Source organism: Anser cygnoides, chromosome 2 (assembly GCF_040182565.1).
Source record: "Anser cygnoides isolate HZ-2024a breed goose chromosome 2, Taihu_goose_T2T_genome, whole genome shotgun sequence".
NCBI classification, from domain to species: Eukaryota; Metazoa; Chordata; class Aves; order Anseriformes; family Anatidae; genus Anser; species Anser cygnoides.
In genome coordinates this window covers 160,982,737-161,005,952 of record NC_089874.1, presented here as the reverse complement: position 1 = coordinate 161,005,952, position 23,216 = coordinate 160,982,737, and the positions used below count along the sequence as shown (strand labels likewise).

The 23,216-nt window shown below is 46.0% G+C and overlaps 1 protein-coding gene across 6 annotated transcripts in view; it reads left to right on the top strand.

Annotated features, from left to right (window-relative positions):
* Nucleotides 1–23,216, top strand: part of TSNARE1 (t-SNARE domain containing 1) — a 462,920-nt gene that overhangs the window by 49,485 nt on the left and 390,219 nt on the right. Inside the window, exon 1 of one of the 6 annotated variants that reach the window (XM_013190970.3) lies at nt 1,917–2,054. The exons of the other annotated variants lie outside the window; for them this stretch is intronic. The gene's annotated coding sequence lies outside the window, so the exon portion shown is untranslated. Of the gene's footprint in view, nt 1–1,916; nt 2,055–23,216 lie in introns of those variants that run through there. 6 annotated transcript variants of the gene reach the window in all.

The following is a 23,216-nucleotide window of genomic DNA, read 5'->3' as shown; positions in this document are numbered from 1 at the left end:
TGTGGCCTTCTCTTGGACCCACTCCAACAGGTCCATACCCTACTGGGGGCCCCAGAGCTGAATGTAGCACTCCAGCTGGGGTCTCACAAGAACAGAGGAGGGGGACAATCACCTCAATCCCCTCCATCACCCTGCTGGCCATGCTACTTTTGATGCAGCCCAGGATATGATTGGCTTTCTGGGCTGCAAGCGCACATTGCCAGCTCATGTTGGGCTTCTCGTCAACCAACATCCCCAGGTTCTTCTCCTCAGGGCTGCCCCCAATCCATTTTCCACACAGCCTGTGTTTGTGCTTGGGATTGCCCCAGCCCAGATGCAGAACCTCGCACTTGGCCTTGTTGAACTTCATGAGGATCTCCCAGGCCCACCTCTCAGAACTGCCCAGGTCCCTCTGGATGGCAGCCCTTCCTTTCAGCATGTCGACCGCACCACCCAGCTCGGTGTCATCGTCAGACTTGCTGAGGGTGCACTCAATCCCACTGACTGCCACACTGCAGTCCGCAGTAGAATTGTCATGACCAGCTGTAGTGGGTTTACGTGGCAAGGTTTGGTAGCGGGGGGCTATAGGGGTGGCTCTCTGCGAGAAGAATCCAGAAGCTGCCCCATGTTAGATAAGGGCCCCGCCGCTGGCCAGAGCTGGGCCAGTAAGTGATGTTGGTTGGGCCTCTGTGAGAGCAGATTTAAGAAAGGGGAAAACAAAACAAAACAAAACAAAACAAAAACCTGCTGGGCAACAGCAGCTGGGAGAGAGGAGTGAGAACCATCCCTGCAGCCCCCATGGTGAGTGCAGCAGGAGGACAGGAGGTGCTCCGGGCACGCAGCAGCAGTTCCCCTGCGGCCTGTGGAGAGGCCCCTGGTGGAGCAGGCTGTCCCCCTGCAGCCCACGGGTCCCACACGGAGCAGATCTCCACGCTGCAGCCCGTGGAGGAGCCCCCGGTGGAGCAGGTGGATGTGGCCTGGAGGAGGCTGCGGCCCATGGAGAGCCCCCGCAGGAGCAGGCCCCGGGCCGGAGCTGCAGCCCGTGGAGAGGAGCCCACGCAGGAGCAGGGGGTCTGGGGGGAGCTGCCGCCCGTGGGGGACCCGTGCTGGAGCAGTTTGCTCCTGGGGGATGGACCCCATGGGACGGAGCCGTGTGGGAGCAGTTCCTGAAGAGCTGCTGCCTGTGGGCAGCCAACGCCATGAAGGAGTGGCGGAGCTGAAGCGCCAGGGACTGACCACAGCCCTCATTCCCCGTTCCCCTACCACTGGGGAGGAGGATGTAGATGAGGTTGGATGGGGGGGGAGGTATTTTTGGTTTCTTTCCTTTGTTTCTCACTGCTCTAGCTTGTTAGTAATAGGCAATAAATTTTACTAATCTCCCTACTCTGAGTCTGTTTTGCCCGTGACAATAATTGTTGAGTGATCTCCCTGTCCTTATCTCAACCCTTGAGCCCTTCCCATCGTATTTTCTCCCCTTTTCCTTTGAGGAAGGGGAGTGAGAGAGTGGTTGAGGTGGAGCTTGACTGCCCAGCCGAGTAAAAGCACCACACCAACTCAAATGGAGATTGAACGGTTCCTTTTCAGGTTACAGCACATCCAGGACGTAGTGCAGCCACATCATCCTGGGAGAGCCCCCACCAGGTCCCTGTTTCACCCTGTCACAGCCAGAGGCAGCACTTTTAGGTCCCTTTGTATCCTCTACTTCTGCCAGCCCTGCCAAGCATCGTCATTGCCCTGTCCCCATCCATTTCCCATCTCTTTTGTTCCCTGGTACCCTGTAGGTAGGGAGAAGCCCCACCTACCATTGTGAAGGAGCTCATAGCAAAGCAGCTAACAATCACTAACCAGCTGATGAGTAGGCAGTAACATGTCCCACATCATAGGAGGCCCTGGAGGATCCAGAACCAAATGGCCATGGGGCCAGTAGATAGGTAAATTGAGGGGGTTGTTGTCCTGATGGCTGTAAAATTCGACAATACCGCCTTCACTCATGAGAAACTAGGCTAAGAAGGATGTGAACAGCCTAGGGAGACTTCACAGCAAAACAATGATCCATCTGAGAAGAAGATGAAAAGGTTTGTTTCTTTTTTTTTTTTTTCCCTGAAGAAGGGCAGTTAGGAAGTGGGATCGTAATCACCATCATTTCTTTCTTCTGAAGAGGCACCAGCAATTTGTCTTTGTTTACAGCAGGGTTAGAATACAAAGCTGTAGGTTTCAGCTGCAGAATGAACATTAAGATATACTTAAGCAGGGAAATGCATTATATGAACAATCCCAGTTCACTGTGATACTCGGTAATACCTTTTCAGTAATAAGGAAAAATAGTTTTATTAAGCATTCTGTAAGAAAAGATGCTTCGTGAAAACTACAAGCAGCACTTTACACCTGTAATATATTAAAAACATCTTTGAAAAGTACTACGTCTCATTTCAGATACAATTGAATGCTGGTATTGCAGAAAATGCATCTAATTGCCATTAATGAACAGCCTTGGTAGTTACAGATAGGGCTCTACCCATTTGCTAGCAATGTTCTGCTTTGCTTACTTTTTTCCTTCTAAACCAAAGCAGTCGTAAGTAAAAATTGCTGCATGTTCTTCAGTACAGTTGTCTTCCCTTCGTGTAGTTTGAATTGACTTCTAGCTCCATGCCTCATCCTGAGCAAACACTAGAGTGAAAATCATGCCGTTCTACCAAGTTAAGCTGCATCTTTCTTAATGTTATAGACATTAGATGAAGGCTTAGGTGTGATGTCCACCACGCTCTTAGGGTGTTTGCCCTCGGCCTTGTCCATTCGCTTAGGTGCGTGAACCACACAAGATGGGGACTGAGGTCTGGGGCCTGATCGGGCCTCCAGCTATCCCTAAGGTCCTGTAAACACCTTTTAGTGGAAACAAAGAGAGGTAGGGGTGGAACTCTTCTTGGGGTTAACTACCATGTCAGCTTTCCAAGAAGTTCCTAAACAGGTCCTTCTGGAAGACCTTCTGCAACACAAAGGGTAGAGAAGGGCACATCTCTGGAAAATAAGTCACCAGGGAGACTTCTCTTCAGGTTTCCAGTCAATTCTTCAAAGCAAGTGAAGAATCAGATTTGTCTGAGTAACAGCAGAATTACAAGGTTGGTTTAAAGCCAGCTGAGGGAGAAGGGAAGAATCCAGACCTCAGTCCAGTACTGTCAACGTGTTTCCTTGCAAATCTAATCGTAAGAACTACGGTCTGAATGTCCAAACTTGTCCTCCATGAGTCCAGTTCGGCTTTTCATGACTGAAGCACACTGAATGGGCTCATTTTCTTCACTGCATTTCCAGGAGTCTTTGCATCCCGAGCACACAGGTCTTGGACTGTGTGTATAGAAATACAGTCTTCATTCTTTGAATCCTCAGATGCTGGAGAAGTGCAGTCCTCAAATTCTGCAGGAGCACAGCCAAGCGCTGGGGGAACGGGCTGATCAATATCTGTTGGAACATAGTTCTCGTATCCTGGAGAACTGCAATGCTCAGATTCTGGATGGCTGTTCTTCCCAAGGTTGCAGGCAATACATTTCGTTAACTGAAGCAGGAGGCTTTACAGCTTTCCTACCTTTGAGCTCCGGTGATGTCGGTCTTTCTCCATCTGGAACGAGAGGAGTCAGTTGAGTAGAAATCTTGCCACCAATTAGACAAAATTGTGATACATGGGAAAGAGACAGGGCCAAAAATTGGCCAAGGCTGGCTCTGATGGTGCAAGCGGTCAAAGACTGTGTTAAGGGACCCCCTCCTCCTGTCCTCCAGGAGGGAAGGAAGCACGGAGGGGGAGAGGCCAGGTCAACCCTTCCCCAGAGCAGTTGAGCTGGAGGCTGTTGCACCCATCGTATTTCCTTGCCAATTGCAGAATTTTGTGTCTGCCTGCCAGCATTATTACTTCTCAGCAAGGTGCAGTTGTTTAGAGGCTAGTAGGACTTTTGGTCTGTGTATGGGGAGGGGTATCTAGAAGTGATTAGAAAATAATTTTAAATACCTGTGCTTTCCTGTTAATCTTTTGCAAGTAGCATTGAACAGTCCGTTTGTTCCCCTGCACTTTTAACAAGCCTATTGTCATGTTGTAGGCATTTTTATGATAACAAAAAACATCATGTATCTACCAAAGCTCAGTTAACTAAGGCAAATGGAAGCCCTCTGTTGCCAAACAACAACGGGTGGCTGGGGATGTTGATTTCTCTAGGGATTAGTAAATTTGGCATATGAGTGTACTTCTAAAACAAAAACTGCATGCTCTCCTGGTGCCAGGTAGAGAAAGGGTGTTATTTCCATTGATTCCTTGTCTCTTAAATGGTCTGCAAAATCATGTGTTAGACTTTTTTGTTCCAACAGTAATAGGGTAATGACAGTAGCAAAAAATGGGTAAGAAACAGTCTGGGCAGACTGTGGAGTTGAGAGACAGATGTATTAACGCATCCCTGGGACTGAAAAATGGCCCCGTGGTCTATCGTAAACAAAGCAAGGCTGCATCTCCAGCAGCACTTGCTGTGTACTGCACACGTTTAGTAATGCAAGTTATTAGTGAAGGTAAAAACTGCATCACACTGTGAAGTGCTGACTATCCAGAGCTTGCACAAGTTGCTTGAAAATCGTTGGCACCCTTCTGGCCTGGAGGTGTCCTTCCTCCGCAGCTGGTGTTTGGGTGCCTCTTGGGGTGTGTATTTTCATAGCCCCCTTGGTTTTTGCTAGATTTTGTGAGTGCACATTAACTTGTTTCTTACAGTCAGCTAGATCTTGGTGGTGGGGTTGGACTTTGCTAGACGTGAAGGGGTGACCTCAGAAGGCAGCTGGGCTCATGGGTGTTGACCCCATGTCTTCATTCTGGGGAGGACTCCAGCTCCATGGGGGTCCTTGGACTTGCCGTCTTTGAATCTCTTCTGTTGAGAAAAGTTGGCTTCTAGTTAATGAAATTACTTCTCCAGCACTGTCCTGCTCCCTGGCCCTTATTTCTTCTTTGGTCCTGTGCTGTCTTCTTAGGACTGGGGGTCTTCGTGGTGTGCTCCAGTGAGGAAAAGTGAAAGCAGATAGAAGAAGAAACTCAATGTTAGAAAGCCCGGCTGGATAGGAAAACCCGTTCTTGCACAGTGGTGGCTCCCAGATGCTTCTGCTTACCTCTCAAGGCATGCCGTTGAGCCGTGTTTCCATGGTGGATACCCCTTGGGTTGTACTGGAAGTGGGAGCCTGTGCAGTGGGGGTAGTAGGGAGATGGTTGGACCAGATGGTCTTGAAGGTCGTTTCCAACCTTAACGATTCTGTGATCTTAGGGAGATGACTGAAATATTTTCCCTTGGCTGATCTTTAGTTTGCTTGGACCTACTCTGTAGAGTCTGGGCTAAGGGGTCCAGCTGGCATCATTTCTCTTTCCTCTCACAACCATCCTCATGCATGATGTCTCTGATAGAGGGCTCGTATCATCTTCTAAGCTCTGTATTTGCAGCAGGCTGTGCAGCCTCTGCAGCTGCTGCTGTAGGGTAACCATAATGAAAGGCAAACCACCAGAGTTTACTGTCTAAATGAGCAGGTAATTACGTATGTTAAAAAGGGAGGGGGAAGGAGGGAGGGGAATCTATAGGCTGATGTGTTGTTTGCAGTACGCTGTAATCATTTTATTTTGTAATCTAATTATAAGAGAACAAGGGGAGGAAAAAGTTAGGTAGTAATCAGAGCAGCTGACTCATGGCATTGAGTGGGTAAACAATTCTCTCCCTTGAAAAAATGAACATGTTTTGAAATTGCTTTTGAGAGTTAATATTTTATATTTACAGGTGATAGACCTTCTGTTATGTCGTAATTAATCTTGACAGCGAAGAACTTTCTGACTCTGTTACCTGGTTAAATCAGATTTGGTGCTGCTGTGGTAGGGTTTCTTAAGCTCCTAACGTTAGCCAGGCAGAAGTTCACTGGCCAGAGAGCTGTGCTGTGAACCCACCTATAATTTTCCCATGTTTTTGCCGGCAGCATGTCCCTCTAATCAGCAGAAAACAAACAAAATCCCAACTTCTGAAAAGTCATGACCTGGAGAAAGTAATGTTGACTTTTCTGTCTTTTATGATTAAGTTATTCTGTGGCTTTTTTGCCCTGTTTCTTGCTGCTGCTGCTTTTCCGATGAGATGTTGAACTTCGGTAAAAAATACAAAAAAAACCAAAAACACCACCACAAACAAAACTGTCTAAAAAACAAACAAAAAACCTGCTGGATCTGATTACTTACATTAAAATAAATGTACAATTTTTCTATAGAATGTAGGTGTCCAGCAGATTTTTAGGTAACTTAACTTTATTGGTGGCACCTACACTCATTCCTGAGCAGAAGCCTAAGCCATAGGGCTGCTTTTTTTCTGAGTGCATGCAGTTGTAAGAGCTCTGTAGTCCCACTGCCCATACACTAATTTGGGAGGGTTCGTCACCTGTGGAAAGAGCCACGGGGAATGTGCCAGAGACAGAGAGAGGGAAAGTCTCAGAGGTTTTAGAGAAGAGTGCTCTCTTACTTTGGCAAGAGTTTGGCCCTGTCTTGAGTCTTCTTGCTGGTAATGGCTGTTTACACCTGATTGCACATTTCATTTTTCCAAAGCTAACATCTGGGATACCTTGGAGTTTGGGGTTATGATCAAGGCAGAGCAATTTCAGGTTACGCCTTCGTGGTTGCACCTACAGGTTTTCATGCCTGTTGGGCTGCTCCAGCTCACGGGAGGTGTCTGGGCTCTTAACTTTCTGCTAATTCACCTGATATTTGTTCATCCACCGGTGTTTAAATGTGTCCTGCCAAGATGAAAACATTACAATCGCAGCATTTATAAAGTCCAGTGTTGAAAAGATGTCCTGGTCTGCTTGGCCTTTTCTGGTTTTGTGATGGACACGGGTCCGTTGCTTGTCATCTGCGAGGGTCCTGCTGGTTCTCACCCTTCCAAAAGCTCCCCTCCGGACACGGAAACACATCCCTTGCATCAGCCATTCACTGCATGCAGTCTAAGGATGCACATTAAAAACTACGCAGAACTTGAATCAGCTTTTAAATACTCCAGCTCCTTGCCAGCCCTGCGCTCGGTGTGAGGGAGGCAGCTCTTGGCAGCTGGGGATTCGGGCAGCTGTTGGGCCAGGACGCTGCTTTACGAACCCCTTTGCTTTTGGCTAGCTGCAGCTCATGCTCTGCAAGTTAAATTTTGCTCATCCACTGCGATACGCTCAGCCTGGTGCTGTTTGTCTCCGTGTCAGAGGTGTTTTATCCTGCCCAGCTGAGGCAGGATGGGCTGAGGGGGGTGGCTGGAGGTGCTGAGGGAGATGCTCGGAGCTGGGCAAGCAGCTGAAGGCACCACCTGGATGTCTGGGCATCTTCCAATTGCCTGCGTGAGCCAGCAAGGACGGTCCACTCCCTTATGCCTCCCTTCAGACGCTGGCACAACGCACGGAGATGTCTGGTTGTCTCTTTAACTTTCCACCTGTGTATCACAACTTGGCCACCGCTGTCTCGCCGTTGGACACAACATACAGTTATAAACAGGAGGGAAAAAAAAACAAAACAGGCCCTGTGAGAGTTCTGAGGCTGTGGATTTCACTCGTTCTGAATAAATTTGGGGTTTGCAAGGCATCTAACCGCTGTCCAGTCCTCCCTCGGTGCTCAGCAGGGATGTCTGGGCAAATAGCCTTGTTTTTCTTGGCGCGGCGCCCGAGGCAATTCATGGGCCTCCAGGGTGGCTGGGAAATAAAAGCTGGAAAACCGCTACCCAAAGAAAGTTTCGGTGCCCAAAAGCTGGAGAAATGCTGCCGTTTTGGGACGGCGGTGATTATGTGTCAGCATGCCTCGGTGTTTTGTAGGTCTGCTCTGGCCTTTGCCCTTGTGGTCCAGCCTCGTCAGCTGGAGGTGGCGGTGCCCGTCTTTAATATCCAGCACCACACACTGGTTTCATCTGCAGTTTGCTCGTCCAGTTGAGCTGCGTGCTGACTTTGCACGCAGGAGCACCTGTAGCGGGATGATTTGGGATGACAACATCATGAAGTGGCAGCGCACAGCCTCGGTGTTTTCTCCTATGGGAGCCCCATTTGAGACCTTTCTGGGTCTTTGTGTTGGCCAAGGGCTTGATGTTACTGCTGTGCCCTACGACTGTACTCTAGGAAACATGTCGATAGGGCAGCTTTTGAAATAGTCACGATTTATAATGAGTCAAGGCCTGGCTGAGCTCTGAAATGCCATGGGGAGCCTGATCTGTGGAAGTGGACCGACGACATAAGGACAAAAGCCAAAAATTTAAGCCGTTGAGCTGCCTGTTGAGTGGCAGCCTCGTGAGTCTTTGCTGGGGTCTGAAGAACAAAACTGTACACGATGCTCTTCACGTTTGCTCACGTTTTGCTCCGAAGTCCTATCTTCCAGGCTGTGGAAGCTGGCTCACGTCACCGTCACCTCCTCCATCTACAGGGCCTGCAGAAGACACCTCCAGGGGATCCTCCTCTTTCTTCATCTTCCTCCCACTGGCATCAAGGGGGTTTGGTTCTCCTATATGGTGTGTAGGAGGAACATCCTGATTTTCTCCCACACTTCCAGCCTGGCCTAGCCAACACCTTTTGCTATGACTTACCGAAGGCCATAGACCTCTCCGAGATACCCCTCAGCAACACATGAGTTTGGAAAATGGAGATGCCCTTTTTTGATGGCAGTTTCCAGGCCATAAATAAGGAGAATCTACGCCATAATCACAATTCAGTGAAGTTTTAAGGAGGTATTTCAGTCTCCTTGAGTCACTTCTGCCTGTAAGGGTTCCCTGCTCAGCTGGGACTCCGTGTTGCGACAAGACTTTGTGGTCACCTTTCAAACCACCATCTCTTCTTCCCCTTACTTTCTGCTTGCGATACCTTAAATCTGTTTCTTTTTCTTTTTTTTTTTTTTTGGTGGCTTTTCTAAGGGCTGGACTCTCCTTTGTTCTCCTTTCAAGTCCGATTCACTCTGGGTAAAACGGAGCTGGAGGCAAAGTTCCTGTCCCTTTTTGAAGTTTGTCCTTTGTGTCCGGGACACGTTTGTAAGCAGTGACATTTTGCCGGCTGCGTGATTTTGGGCAGAGCTGTCCTGCCTATGGGATCGCTTGTGCAAACTCAGCAACATCCTGCTGAACCTCTGCTGGCCTTGTTACCTTTGGGAACCCTGTGGGGTCTGTAGGGCAGTGCTCTGCTGGAGAAGAAGTCTATGTACAGAGACACGGATGGCAGAGATTCCTGGGGCAGTGGGCAGTGTGGAGCGTCCAGGAGGGATAAAACCCCCTCCAGTTCCTTGCACATCTCTGGGGAGTTTTTGTTTACTAATGCATCTGGTGGGGCTGAAGAAATACGCTTTGTTTATTTAAGAGGTGGTGCATTTTGGTGAGATCTGACAAATCTCACCAAGGGAAGGGAAGCAGAGGCCTGACTTGAAGTATCTTCTGTGGGGCTAACAGCTGGCATGGAGCTTTTCTGTCCCCTGCTTTTTGATTTTGCATTTTGGATGGATGGCTGAGAACGAGGGGGTCAGTGGATACTGTGTGTGCTACTAAGTCAGCAGCAAGCTTGCAATAATACAGAAAGCTTTTGTCTCTGTGTGAGCAAATATCTAATTCCAGAATTAAATCCTTCCCGTCCCAGGCCCCTCAGACATTGCTCCAGCTGGGCAGTGCTCTGATGAATGGGTGGTGCTGCAACCCCCCTTCTCCGACCACAAAGAAGGATCCATCCTAAAAAAAACAATGTCCTGGCTGCTCTGGAAGGAGCCCAGGCATCCCTGAGCAGTGCTCTCCTGCCCACGTTGGGGTTTTGGTATCACATTTTGATGTGTGTACACACACCATTGAACATCTGGCTTCTCTCGCGCGGAAATATTTTGTCAGGATTTGTTTCCCCTCGTGGCTGCTGAACAACGTGTGAACTTGGAAAGCGTTTGATTGATTGAATAAGATTTACCTCTGAAATGTGTTTTTTGTGTATGAGCAAACCTGTGGCATTGGGGTAGTTGGAAGGAAAACGAGATGTATTGTTCATAATGCCACCGAAACCTTTTCAGCTAAGAACCTGCTGTCCTCCCCTCACCCCAATTTTTCAGGTGGAGCAAGCTTGAAAGCTGGAAACCTCAGAGGCGACACGATACGACAAATATCTTTTTGGGAAATACAGAACAATTGGTACGTTACTAAGGGGGAAAAGCTACTGATGCTATATTACTAAAGGAAATCCCGCTGTTGCTTTTTTTTTTTTCCCCCTGAAGCTACCGAATTTACTGCACAGTTAATGTGCTGAAAGAAAACTGCCATAAATTAGTCTCTCTAGCCAACCATACTCGTACTATGGAAATGCTCGTATTTATGAGAGTGGTCAAACATCCAGTAGTGTCCAGAGATGTATGGCAGTGTTTACAATGGACCATAGCACTCTATGATTTATCACGGTGCACTACATAGCAGGCTATAATGTGTCTTGTAATTAGTGTAATGTACCCTGTAATAGCAGTGAAATAAATTCTGCGCCGAAACTTTCAGCCCCAAAACACAGGATCTACTACAGATTCCATGAAGATAGAGGAAGAAAATCATCTAACGTCTTCCAGACCTCGAAGTGAGGTCTGTAGGACACGCATCCATAAACCACAGGTTTCATGTTTGAGGGCAAAGTGTCTGTTACCTTTCCACTGGGCTCCTTTTTCGTTCCCTGAAGAAGGGTTTTCTCTGCCTCAAAGTGTCGTTCTTCTGTGCCAAGTGTTTTCCTGAGAAATACTGGTGGCTGTGGTACATGGAAGGTAGGACCGAGAGGTGCTCTTTGATTAATCAACCAACCCCATATTTTTGCTTGCAACCTCTTGGTGTGGCTCTTCTTAACACTTGGTCATTTTAGAGAGGGTACGACTGAAAATCACATTTTGAAGCTCTTTGGGCATCTTCTTTTCTCTTATCTTTGTTGTATCTTGCATTCAAGTGGACAGCAAAATGTCCTTTCTTGGTGGTGGTGGCTCTTCGTGTGCACTTTTCGAATGTATCTTGATACAGCTGAGAAATGCAGCCGAAATATCCTATTTATTTATTTCCCCCCTTTCGGAGGTCTGTAGGACTGTCAAATCCATGATGTTCCTAGACAAAGGAACTGGCTCCCAAATGGCTGGGATGTTGAGAAGGACGAGGCTCATATCTTTGGGCATCGCTTTCCTGCAGAGGTGCCCTCTGAGTGCTTGGGGAAAAAGTCTCGTAGTTGATGTAGGATGGAATTGATTTCATTACTTGCTATCTTTTTAGTATAAATGCTTATTTTAGTGTTTTTGGCTAAGGAGATTTATTACTCAGATTCTTATTAGGTAGAAATGCAGGAGAGAATTTCATTATTTCATTTTTTTGGGCTGGTGTTGTGGCTTTTTCTTTCTTTTTTTTTTTTTTTTCCCTTCTCTCACTCTCTGTCTTTCACTCCATAGATCACGAGTATTTGATTGGGGGTGGAAGAGTCAAACCAAAACAAATTTATTTTATCTGTCAAACTTCCTCTTTGTAATATTCTTCTCTATGTAAAAGATGACACAAAATCAATCTCCCGGCTACCTTAGCCATTCTGCTCGTGGCGGCTTGTGCTCAATGATCGTTATTTTTGGTTCGGTTGCATTTTATTCTTTAACGTGTTTTCAAATACATCATCAAACAACAATACTTACTTACGCAGGAGGAGATCCTCTTTTCATTTGAAGGACTAAGTACAGATATGCATTCACATGGCCTTTTTCTAACCTTTTGTGATCGTGTCGTGCTTCTTCTTCAGACAGGGATGCTGGGGGAAGGAGTTCAGTGACAGGCAAGAATGAAGAACAGGGATGTTATATTGCAGAAGGGGTGGTAGCTTCCATGTTCTTTTTCAAGCAATAAATTTATGAAAGCCTCCAAATATCCTTTAGTTTGTGCTCTGATTCTATAACTTTTCTTTCCCATCCTGCTACTCTTCTTTTGCCTTTTCAGATTCTCCATGGTCTTTGTGATGGATTGTGAAAGCGAATACATGGTTGTAAGTGAAATGAACCAAAACATGAATTCTTAAAACTGCTGTTCCACTAATGTGATTCATTTTTTCCCCCTGCATGCTTTAATTCAGTACAAGTTCTTCCATACTATCATTTTTAATTTTAAGAGACTCTTTGAGAGCCATTATATTTGTAGAGTTTCTAATTCAGGAGGAAAAAAAAACGTGTGGATGTCACTGAGATTCTAACCTGTGCTGAATGACATGTCTCTTCTAACAGGTTTTTCTATAGTCAAGACTTTGCAGGACCTTCCTGTTTCCCCCCCCAAAAAAAAAGCATTAAACATTAACTCCATCATTTGAGTCATCGATCTTTTAAGACTGGGAATTGTTTTTTTTTTGTTGAGAGAATATTGGAGAACTGACTGATGGCAAAAGGTGATGAGCAGAAGGTCTCCGAGTGAAAGCGCACCCCACCGATAAGAAGGCACTGAGAACTGTGGTTCACTGGAAGGTCATTTTTCAGATAAAAGACCAAAACGGTGAATTTTGAGCCCAAACACCACAAGGGACCTAAATATGAATCTGAATGTGAGTCAGCGGGGTGTTCTTCTGGCAGGGAAGGTCAACCACATCCCCTGTTAATAGAGCATATTTAGCAGGTCCAAGGGAATAATTTCCCTCCATTTGATACTTGTGAGACTGCATCTAGCCTCTGTGCCCAGTTTGGGGCTCCCCAGTACAAAAAAGACACTGGTTTGTGTCCATCTTTAGGACAAGGTGCTGGTTAGCACCTTCAGGTGAGGCCACCAAGACGTCTGAGTGTTGGAGCAAGGATGTACAAGAAGAGACAAGAAGAACTGGATTTGTTCATCCAACAGATTTTCCAGAGGACATTTTGTCAGGATTTTTGCCAGAGGGCATGGCAGAGACATCATTATTTTTGTTTGCAACTCACCACGATGGTTTTTGAAGACTGGAATGGAGAGCTGGAGAGGTTGTGAGATTTCCATCCTTGGAGATACTCGAAACTTAACTGGGCGATGTCTGACCAAATCTAACTGGAGCTACTTCGAGGAGGATAGACGTAGAGACTTCTGGAGGTCAACTGGAACCTAAATAATTCTGTGATTTTAAGTTGGCCTTCGTTTAGGCACGAATGTGAAGGTGTTCTTGCCCCATGGGGTGAATCTGCAGAGATTTACCCCATTTTCACTGAGAAATTGCTGTTTTCCTGAACTCCTCTGAAGGCACCTGTGAAATTATCCTTTTTTCTGTTCATCCATTAAGCTATTGAAGAGATTAATGCTATCGAAGAGATTTATTTCTTGAACAGCTATTCCCAGACTGAGAGTTTTCAGTCCTCTAAGTGGGATTGCAGGCTGGGTGGAAATGCAATTGTTGGGGTGAAGAGACAGCAGTCAGAAAATGGGTTATCAATGCAAAAGAGACGTCTCCGGTAGAGTGATGAACTGATGATGTGCAATACCAATCACGCTCTTGCTAGTCTATAAAATGTAAAGTTCCCCTTGCCCTGAGACTTCTGCAATTAAATGATATTAGCAGTGTCTTCAGCTGTGTCCCATTTAGCTTTTCAGTGAGCGCTGGTTGCATTTGAATTTCAGTGTCTAAGAAACGGGTGGGTCGTTGCTGTTGCTGTGTTGAACACCAAGGGCGATACCAGCTTCTGTACAATGGCAAGCTAAAACCTTACGAGTTGCCAGCTTTTTAAGATGTCTTGGCTCATGCGGAGATAAACTCTTCTCCTGGAGGTGTTACAACTGGAATTGGAAGGCACAAGATTTTCTGGTGATTTCTCCTGCAACAATTGGTTACTGCTTCCGTAATCGAGTGGAGTGAATGGCCTGATGTAAAGCTGGACATGTGGAGACCTTTGCTCATCTTTAGTCATATGCCATAGTGGATTAAATTATTATTACTGTAAAAGCTACAATTCATTGTCCTGTGACCAACACCCATAGCTCTGTTTTTATTTATTTATTTTTATTTTTATTATTTTGTTCTGTCTCAAGACATAGTAGTCTTTCTTAGGTCTACCGACAGCAATGAAATCAAGAGTATTTGCTGTGTGCTGTGGCCATATTACTGCTCATTGCCACCAGACCACTTGTGTCTGATTGCAGTCGTTTTGGACCCAAATAGACCCAAATGTGATAGCTCAGTATTTGCTTCCTTCAGCTTCTAAACATTTTGATTTTTAAGCAGACAGGTCTCCCTTCCCTTCTTCATTGCAATTCAGCTGATGCATTGGCGAGAGGCAGTGTTAACACACAGGTATTTTGTCCTGATGAGATGTTTGGCAGCTCTTTATTAGCCTTTTCGGTGTCATTCTCCTGCTGTGAGCCGAGGATCAGAAGCTGGGTTATTTCAAAGGACTTATAAGACAAAATATAAGCTGATTCAGTTCCCCTTCTTCTTCTGTGTGTATGCACAGGCTACATTGTGGAAGCCGCTGGAATTATCTCTCTTAACAATATAGCTTTTCATCTCTTTCAAACTGTAATATATATATAATCCGACCGGTTGGTTTATTACATTTTTGTAGCTGTCAAATTTTGCCGAAGATTAGACTGGGAGGAAAAATGCCTTCGGAGCGTGAGCAATGAAGGTGTGAAATAGTCTCAGAAGAGAGGCTCTGGAAGCGCCATGGCTTGAATTATTGCAAAGCAAACAGTGCAGAGGGCGGAGAGGTGTCCCCTGGGGGCATCGATGTCTGGGCAGCCTGGCGGGGATGGATTAGCCCACACTGGGGGTCGTCTTCTCCATCTGCAGGGGCTTACAGGATGGATGGGGCCGGCGGGGAGAAGAGTTAGCTCTTGCTGATGAGACTGTTGGGCTCTCAGCGCCTTTGAGATGTGCTTCCTATAAAACAGGCTACGCCTCTTCGTGCTGCTGGACCGCAGGGCGCATTTCCATTTTTTGATGCCTTCTGTATAGTTAATTTCTGAAATTCCCTCATTCGTTTAAGGGATTTAATTGCCCTCTCTCCCAGCACGTCCTTGAATTTACCCCAGTATTCACTTGTGGTGGTCTCACCCAGCTGGGCAGCTGAACCCCTGCACAATCCACACCGCCTGGATGAACATCAGTAGGTGCTCTTGGCATCCTGTTGGGAAAGGTTTGCTGTTTTTAAATGTCGTCTTTTTCTATATGTTGAAGGTCAGTCCACTTGGAAAGTGATATTTCTGGGTACACGTCTTTTTTCTGTGGCTGAAGTGGACTTCTGCAGGGATTTGTGGGGTTTTGCTGGCAGTTTGGGTACTGGGTTTGGCCAAACTGCATGGACCAAACCTTTATTGGTATGATAAAGCCCTCGGAAGTAAGAGCTGGTGGGTGTTGTTCACACTTCCAAGGCTTTCCTGATGGATCCGCTGCCCTTAGCTCTGGTTCTGGGCAACCTGTGCAGGCGCACTCATGTCCCACTCCCCAGAGTCCCCTTCCTGCAGAGACTGACGTTTTCTTCCCCCATTTTGAGGAAAAAAATGTCTTTTCGTAGTTGATTGCAAGGTGGGCACTAAGTGTAATGGTTGGACCAGATGATCTTGGGGGTCGTTTCCAACTTTAATGATTCTATGAATGATTCTGAGTGCTGCAACAGATATTTTGGAAGCTTGTGTCTATAGCTGGTGAGGGGAAAGTCAGTATTAACAGTAATTATAATGGACATCTTGGTGGAAGCTTAAGCTTCATCTGTGTGGTTGTATGAGTACATGCAAGGAGCCCTGTCATTTTTAAAGATCTTAACAGCTCAGCGTTGCTTTTCCCTAGCAAAGCTAAATATATTGTACAATGTCTCTGAGACCTCTTTTCGCTATGCCAGAGAATTTTCTGTTCTTTATACGTCTCTCCACTTTAGCACAGAGGGCTCGCTTTGAATTACGCAAGACCTGATTAATCCTTTATTCCCGTATAGATGTGAATCTTGGCTGGATCCACTCATCGTCATATTTCAAGCTAATAAATAGAGCTCCATACAGGTTATCACATGGGGTTCTTCCAGAGAAAATCCTTACCACGTAAAAAGGTTAATTTTGCTTTTTGTGGTTATTAAAGATCTGGGACACCATTTGCAAGAGTACATCCTGAATGCTTTTTAAAACCATTTCTTCTAAAAAGTTGTCTCTCGCGCTGCACTATTTGTTCTCTTATCTGTTACCTCCACGGTAGAAAGTGCATTGCTGCATTTCACTGATAACCTTATTCTTGTATATCTGAAGCAGTCTTGCTTTAGGTTTCGGTAGTGCCTTTCATCGGAGCATCTCCAGCAGCTTTGCAAGCGTTCTGGAAAGTAGGTCAGTGTTATTCTTGTGTATGTTATAGAGGCTGAGTCTTTAGGTTTCGCTGCAACCAATTTTGTTGTTATTTGCAAGTGGCTCTGCTGCGGACAAGTTGCTGATTTCTCAGCTTCGTTTTGCAGTTGTGAACCTCCCCCTCCTTTCCCCGATGCAGTTGCAAACCACTTCTGAGATGTCTGGGACGAGGCCTGCTGCCGAACGAGCAGCGCCTTACTTGCACATTGCATTTTGTTGGTCTCTACCAAATTCCTTCATCTGTCTCTCCGGGATCTCTCTGCACTGTGCAGACTGGGAAGCAGAATATAAAAAATATCTCAAATGCAGCAATTAAACTTAACCTTTTCTAAAGCTTGTTTTTCTTTGCATTTTGTACTTATTTTTAAAATTCTTAGACTTCCCCAGGAAAGGCCCGTACCTCAGGTAGGGGAAAAGTAGAAGCACTGCTACATCAGTCCATGTTAAACTCCTGCTCTTGTCGAATTCATTGCCTTTAGCAAAGTGTTCCAAAAATCGTTTTGAAGGGTTTACCCAGAAGCTGTCAGCTTCCATCACATTCACATCCGAAGTGCCCTTCTCCTTCACGAGTGGCCCATCATTACACTCAGCTGCCCCCCATCTCTGCACACCCCTCTGCCCATCTCCCCTCCTCTCTTCCTTGCATATTGAAGGGTCTTCAGCAGAAGGAAAGCAGAGGTCGTCCTTCCCTGGACATCACAAAGACAATGTTGGAAAATAACCTTCGGGGATGGTTTTTGCCTTAAGGGGGATCAATATTGTGAATTACTCTTGCAACTGTGCAGCTACTCTAAGCCCTTACAGAGCACTGGGTGTTTTACAGCGCTAATGGACGTGTTTAAGTAGGCTTGCATTTACTGACAGGTGAGGTCTGCGCTGGTCTCCTGGAGGAAGAGCTGGTAAACAACATTTCTTGGTGCGTTTTGCCCCCGGCTAGGCAAAATATGCAGCGTTTTGAGGGCTAGCGTGTAATGGTCCTTGAACAGGCACATGGAGTTAGGAGGACTCGTATGAAATTTTCTCAAGATCCTCTTAGAGCAATTTAGACCTGGCAGAGCTGATTGGGGTCATTGTATCCCATTTTAAGCTACTTTTATAATGTTTTTGTAGACTGTATTGGGTTGCCTACAAGAGGCAACTGCAAGATGTGGGTCTACTCTGCTTCAGCTTTCTTTCTACCTGCAGACATGTTGTCCATGTGATAACAGAGATTTTGTTGGGTGAACATGTCCAGACACTCCTCTCTGTTGGGCTGAGGGTGGGAGTTTCACGAGTAAAACTCATGAGTTACTTTACTGTAACTTCTCCATGGTCCATCCCGATGGAAAGATTACTGAAAAACTGGGAATCAGGGGGTACAGTTAGAGCTGTCCTTTGTTGTCTGATGGGGTGTTTATGGATGCCCAAAGTCCTGACGTCCTTTTTCTTTTTCTTTTTTTTTTTTTTTCTTTGTCCCGTCCTCTGGGTTAAAACTTGCATCTCTTTGGGTTGGGGATGGAGGTTCTTGGTTTTACGTGATCTCTTTTCTCTGCCTTCTCAGGTTTCCCTGCGAGGTCTTTGCATGTCCACTATGTAGGCACACTACCATGGATTACTTTACTGTTTAACGGGCGTTTGTCTTTGTACTCTGTGCCTCGTTCTTCTGCTTCTTGTCAGCCTCTTCCTCCTCTCAGTTCAGGTGAGTGGCTGGGGAATGCCCTCTGGAGGAGGAGATGTGCTTTTCTCTTTCGAGTGGAAATAACATAGGGTAACACTTTACGGGAATAGGACTCAAGTGCTGTCTGTAGGATCAGCCCCAATACTTCAGTGCAATGATAACCCTAGTTTTAAGTGTCTTCTCTTGTCTCTAGGGCAAATTTTCATTTTCTCGATGAAGTCCACCATGGTTTTCCCTCTGCAATGCCTTTCTCCCCCCCTAAAAATTAGTTGCCATGCCATTTTTTTCCCCAGCATTGGTTATTTATTATTTATTATTAGTTATTTATTTTTTATTGGTTATTTATTATTAGCAGAGGACTAGTTGGTTCTCCTTGATACGGTCCTTTGCTCACCACCCTTACCTGCACAGTATTTCTTTTCCCTCTGACCTCATGTTTTCCTCACTGTCCTCCTGTGCCTTTCCGCATCTCTGTTGGTTTGAGCCATTCACAACGTTCCCGGAGGCAGAAGTGGAAATAACCAGTGAAATTTGGATACCAACAGCTTTGATCTAAAGTATCCCTTTGCAGAATGAGGTCATCCTATCCTGTTACTTCCAAACTTCACACTGAAATCGCTCTTTTATGATGGGTCTCTTGACACAGGCAGAGCTCTGTGGGCTTCCTTGTCCCAGGAGAGATCCACGAGATCTGGCTTCTCTGGTGCTGTAGGTGGACAGTAGTGAGGCTGGGTGTGAAAAGTGTCTGTTCTCTTTACCTTTCTGTCATGAACTTCTCAGCTCACGGGACAGCTGATCATCTACTTCTGAGTCGTTAAATCTGAGATCAGTGTTCCTCTTGCTCTCCTTGCCTTTGCTGCTGGACTGGTAAGCCCAAATCGTGACATTCCTCTCCTGGGATCGGTTTTGTTCTCCGTCCTATCAAGCTTATGCTGCTTGTAATTTATAAGTGATGTGGAGGAGATACATGGAAGAAAAAAAATGTGATGATTGATGAATTCAGCTGGAGTAAGCTGGAAAAAAAAAAAAAAGTCTCATTCTTCCTTCTGCATTCCTCCAAAATTTGGGGTCAGATCTGAAATACTCCCTTCATGGAAGCGTTGAACTCTCCCTTCAAATTACTTAGTCACAGCCATCAGTTTTCTTTGCTTTTTCTTTTCGATACCTCCTAGAGAAAGTCCTAATGGATAGGTATAGCCTTCTCTTTTATTTAATTTTTGTGGTCACTGAATCCATTAATCCACTGGAAGAGTTCTAGATGCCTTTAAAATTTCACATTTTAGATTGCTGGGCAGAAAGACTTGTTGTCATCATGTCCTCTGAAAAAGGACCTTAGTATGAAGTAGTCCATAGGTTGTAGACTGAAAAACAGTGAGCTAAAGTAACTTTGAAATGAAATGGAAAACATCTAGAGCTCTCAGTAAGTTTTGGGATAGGCCCCTGTTGCCCGTAAGTAATTATATGGCACTGCTTGCAGCTAGGTTAGAAAGTTGGGCTCCAAACGCGTTCCTGAGAAGCAATCTGCTTTATTTTCTGGCCAAAAGATATCAACGTCTATTCCATTTTTGGTCCATTTCTGCTGCTCCTAGAAGCGGTGATGATGTGTTAATTCCCAGAACACGCTCTTGCTGAGGATTGCAAAGGCGTGACATCTATCGATGCATCAAAATGTCCCCGTTAAGCATTAAAATGTGCTTTGTTTGGATGTGAATATTAAAATCAGACTTTTCCACCTTCTCCCCCCCAAGATCAAAATGCTTCAGAGAATTATGAAGTTGTAAATGACTACAACTCCATTCTTTAAATTGAATGGTACGTAACTAAATGTAGAGAAATTTGCTTTCCCCTTCTGCAGAGTTGCAGTTGCCTTTGGTGTGGGACGTAACAGCAGCGTAAATCAGTAACTCTGGTAATTGTCTCTAGCCCCTGCGGAAGGCGGATGCATGAAAATAAGAAAAGTGGAAACATCCAGACTCTTTGGAGATACCTAGTACCCCCAGTCCTGTCCCTCCTTTGTGTGGAGTCGCTGTCTTGGACATTAACAGTTGTTCATGGTGGCACTTCTCAGCAACAAGTCTAATACAGCTATTTAATGAATGTAATAATATACGTGTGAAGGTCAGCAGTGCTGCGCTGGAAGGAATACAGATCATGCTGTTTAAAAGGGCTGCAAGATAGGTTGCAAACTACAGGTCAGATTTATTTCTTTGAAAATAATTACCATCCTTGCAGGCAAGAGAAGGTGCCTGCAGAGAGCTCTGTCCGTGGCAGACTTGCTGTTTTAAAGACTCGGCACTCGTTTTAAATAACACAATTCAGTGCCAAAACGCTGTTGCTCTTAGGTAGTTCAAAAGTTGATATATTTTTTTTTTTTTTAAATCAATTAGCAGAATAAAAATGTCACCGCTATATATAGGCTGTAGAAACTCAACGTTAGTTTTCGACAGGATGTTCTCCGAAGAGAACGCAGCTAAGGACGGAGCCGCCGAAGGAGGCGGATGGATGCTGGGTTGCCTGGTGGAAGTAGCCAAATTCAGCCTTTGATTATTATTTTTCGCCGTATCACATCATCGTTGCCCAAACTTCGGTCCCTCTGTCCTTTGTGTGCTCTAGCTTGTCATTCAATTTAAATGGCGTAAATCCCAGGGACAAGGAAGAGGACAAAGCGTTGTCCCCGGGATTTTTCCGGGCGATTATTTGCATCCGAGGTCCTAATTGCACAACCTTTTGCACGGTGTCAGACGTGTGGCATGTTAAATCTTGCTTTCTTTGCTCATCTTGCCAGTTATTTGTTGCCTTAGGAAGCAAACCTGGATAGGTGTGCACCTTGCTGGGGATTAGGAAAGCGAAGAGGATGGTGCCAGTAATGATTAATTAGGATTAGCCCGTCTGCACTTGCAAACCTGGTTTTGGGAGCAGATTATTCCTGGAAGGGATGAATGGGGGGAGGAATATTTACACAGAGAACAACTCTGGAGCTTGTGCACAGCTGCTGGAGGTCCATGCTAACATGGATTCGGGTGGTGGGTCCAGAGACAGCCAGAAATTAAAGCTGAGGTGTTGGACTCCTGCAGCAGCAAGAGGCAAATAATAAATTTGGTGGCCACAATAAGATTTCCGCTGGTTTTTGTGGCCACTCAGACAGTTGGTTGGGGTTTTGGGGGATTTTCTTTTGTTTGTTTTTAAGTCTTTTTGTAGGATTCTTCCTCCTTGTATCCCAAGTGCGGTGTTTGCTGGGTGGTATTGCTGCCACAGGAACCTGCAGCTGAGTGGTTGCATGCCTGGATTTTTTTTTGCACTCAAAATGCAATCGTAGGAATGGTTTGTGCTGAGGATGCCAAACTGGTAATGGATAGTTGTGGTTTTTTTTTTATTATTTTGCCACTGGTGCACCTTGGAGATGCAGCTCTTGAACCCTCCACCTCCTACCCCACTATCCCATCACCGTTGTCCCTTTTCTCTGACTGCACACCTGAGAAAGCATAAAAATCTTGGAAATAAGTAAAAACGGTTTGCTGGGAGATGGCCAGCTGTTACCCACATCAGACAGGATTAAAGTGCATCAAGCTTTTGGTCCCTCTCTGTTCTACAAAATGATTTATTTTGTCCTAAGGCAACTACCCAAAATAAGGTGGGTGACTCCATCTAAGGTTGCAACCGGTGGAACAATGCAAGAAGGCAAAGATTTAAACCCCCCCCCAATAATATCTGCCTGCTGCTGTCCTAGCAACAGGGCAATGAATTTAAGTATTTTCCACTGTGTGGTGTGCAGGAGGGGTTATTTTGTGAAATAGGTTCACGTTAGGAGAAAAGGGAATGTGCTAACACTGCTTCTGCGTGGGATGTCTTCAGGGTTACCTTACCACGAGAGGAAAACGCACACACAGTGCTGCAGCCAAACAACAGAAATTCTTGTTTTTCGGCCTGAAGGACAGTGCAGGGTTCGTCCGCTCCTCTGGGGATAAATAATTTGTTATTCTGATTGCGGATTTTGGACGTGGCCCTGGGCAACCTCCTCGTGGTGGCTCCGCTGGAGCAGGGGGTTGGACCAGGTGGCCTCCAGAGGTCCCTTCCCACCCCAACCATTTTGTGAAGTTTCTATTGCATCAGCATCCTAACTTGAGAGAGAAAATCCCTGTGGGATTCAACTTCAGGGGGAAAAAAAAAAGAGTTTTCGGTTTCTGTATTTACCTTGTGGCACTGATGTCCTTGGTGGAGAGGTCTTCACAGGTCCCAGGCACGTCCTGCAAGTGGAAATCTTTCTGTTGAATATCACGGGCTGTCCCTTTCCTTGCAATGCCTGTGAATAAACGTGGCTCTTGTTACTCTGTGGCTTTCCCATGAGGCTTTTGCAAAAGGGGAACAGCAAAAAATTTCTTAAAAAAAATTTTGCGGTTTGACCATTGATACTTCGCGTCCTTTCATCCTGGTGTGGGGGAAGATGTTTGTGGTGCAAGCCCTGTGGCATGTGTATTTTGTGCTCAAGGACTTCCCCACTGAAAGAGGGTTGGCTGGAGCATCGCATCTTTGCCCCACCACCCCCAGGTTGGTGGGAGATTTCTTCGTTAGACAAAATGCTAAATTGCTGCTGGGTTAAGGGACCCCACGTGCTTCCTCTTACTGTAGGATGGGCTCTTAAAAGCAACACACACCCACAAAAACTTCTCAAATCCCACTGCGTCAAAGGTTGGATCTTTTTCTTCCCTCCGTGGGTCCCTAGTGCACAATCATCTCCTTAGTTTTTTTTGGCTTTATTTTTTCCCTCACCCTTCTCCCCTGTGCTGTTCACTGCAGTTTATACGGACTGTGCAACCTGCTCCTCAGCTGGAAGAGCAGCAGATGAGGCCCGTGCTTTGCAGCCAGGTCCTCCTGCCTCACCAGCTGGAGAACCTTCACCATCAGCACATGGGATGTCCCCGACCAGCTCCCAGCCTCATCCTCTCCATGCCACCACCAGCAGTAAAAGGAAAGGACCAGCACCAAGACTGAATAAGCCTCAGTAGCATGACGGGGCTGACTTTGGTCTGCCTCCCGAGCTGGGTGATGGTTCTGCCCATTGGCTTTGCTCCTGGAGAGCTTCCACCTTGGTTTCCACCAACTGTGGCTGGTTTTGTAGTGGCTGGGTTGTGGTGGTACCACCGATGGGTTCAACTGGAAGAAGTGTGGAATGGCCTTTGGGGTCAACAGCTTCAAAGGAGAAGTGGCTTAAGATGGGGATGAAGTTTGGAAGGGAGAAAGTCCAACTGGAGAAACGTGCGCTGGGAGACCTCATAGTCTTGTTGACATGCCAT